Raw genomic sequence first — 2,087 nt, forward strand, 5'->3', positions numbered from 1 at the left:
GAGTTGATGTGCTTTTGCTTGTTTTTTGGTAAATGAATGTGTTGGTGGGGAACTGGGGGGGGGGAGGGGGTTTCTGGGTGGTCCCCCTCGCGGCTTTCTCCGCAGCCTCCAAAAACTTTTATTTCCCTCGGCGAGCGCTTCCAGAAACGTCCAAGCGTCAACCCTAAAAATCCATAAAATCTACCCTTCCAGAGTGGTCAAATTTGGAAATCGTTTCTGCCACGTACGATTACAGCCCACAAAACATCATCATTTTTTTTGAAGAAAGTGACCAGATGTCCATGGACGGAGTTTTACAGCTCATCACGCAATCCCACTGTTTGGATCCAAATATATCTGGACATATGGCCTTTCAAAGAAAGAGTGCCAGGAGGTGAAAATTTGCTCAAATGGTCTAATTTGAAAATGACAAAAATCGATCTGTAGAAGGTAATTTATCTCAAAAAACACTCTCAGTATGGCTTTGGGACAAGGCAGTGTGATGACCCACAAGCCAGGCCACAGGCCAGGCCACACCAATTGCCGTAGGTAGCGCCACCAGAACAGAATAAAAGCTCGCCGTCGCTCGGCCCGCTGGCGCGAGACAGGCGGGGGCACGAGGCTTACTTCGTCACAGGTTATGCGCCCCTATGCAACCACTGCCCCCACCAGTCCACCACAACATTTCACCGATCTCAGCGCCCACAATCCAACAAACAACAAACACACAACACGAACAAAGCGCGCTAAACAACGCGCCATCAACAAAGAAATCAACGAACACATCAACCAGCTACTACGCCAAACACAACTCAACGAAGACGATCAACATCAACCCAAAGACACAACACAACAGCGCAAAATGAACACACTCGAACAACTCCCCAAACTCAACGACACCAACTACACGTACTGGTACGACGCCCTCCAACTCCACGCGAGGACGATCGAAGCCGCACACATTCTCGAAACCGACCCAGCACCCACCACAGACCCAGCGATCGCGCAGCGACACGCCAAACAAGCCGACCAGCTCCGCAAGCTCATCATCCCTAGCCTCCCGCCCGCGATCGTAGCACTCCTCCCACCCACCATTCTCCGCGAATCCCCCCGCCACATCTGCACCCTACTCTGCGAACACATCCACGACGCGCATATAGAAACCCACGAAGTCCTCGACGCCGAGGCACGGTCTAACAAACTCTTACCTGGCTCTGATTTCTCTACATTCGTCGACAAACACATATCAATCCGTCAGAAAATGGTCAACGCCAACTACCCCAACATTGCGCAAGAAAGGACAACAGTCAACTACATGATACAGGGAATCAGCAACCACCCCGATCTCGGCCTTGTCGCTGTAATCCTTGCGGGCACACCACCCGCATCTATCCGTCAGTTCACCAACCATGTCCGCCAGGTAATGCTCATGCAAAACAAGCAACACAACACCACCGCACAACAACCCGCATTCCCCAAACAGACACAACAGCTACCGATCATGCCCCATCAACGACCCCAGCGGCAGTACCAGCCACGCCAACCCTACCAGCAAACACCGCAACAACGTGCTAGCCGCCCGAGGCACACCCTACAACAGACAACAACAACAGCAAAATAAACCCCCATCACCTCCAACACCACCACGCCCCAAGACCACACCACTCACCTCCAAACCCCCAAACTTGCCCAAAGCAACACACCGCACCAAACCAACCAAAGTCAACATACCCACACCATCACCTCACCGTATCAGAACAGCGGCACACGAGCCGCCAACAACACCACCAACCGCAGCGCGCAAACAAATGCACGAATGGCACCTCAAGCTTGGGCACCTACGCCCCAGATCCATCGCAAAAATGGCCAAACATGGATTAATCCCCATCCTTCTGCGCACACTGCAAACCAACCCACCCAAGATATCCTGCTCCGGTTGTATCGATGGCAAGACGGCCGCCAGCCCCCACAAATGTGCGGTGCATACGACCGCTGCAGGGCAAAGCCTGTCATCTGATGTTTGCGGTCCCATATCACCACCATCCATGCAGAACAGCAAATACTTCATGACCATCCTGGATACAGCAACACGCTACCTAGTAGTAGCA

The sequence above is a fragment of the Chondrus crispus genome, genomic scaffold (genome assembly GCF_000350225.1).
Source record: "Chondrus crispus Stackhouse genomic scaffold, scaffold_377, whole genome shotgun sequence".
NCBI classification, from domain to species: domain Eukaryota; phylum Rhodophyta; class Florideophyceae; order Gigartinales; family Gigartinaceae; genus Chondrus; species Chondrus crispus.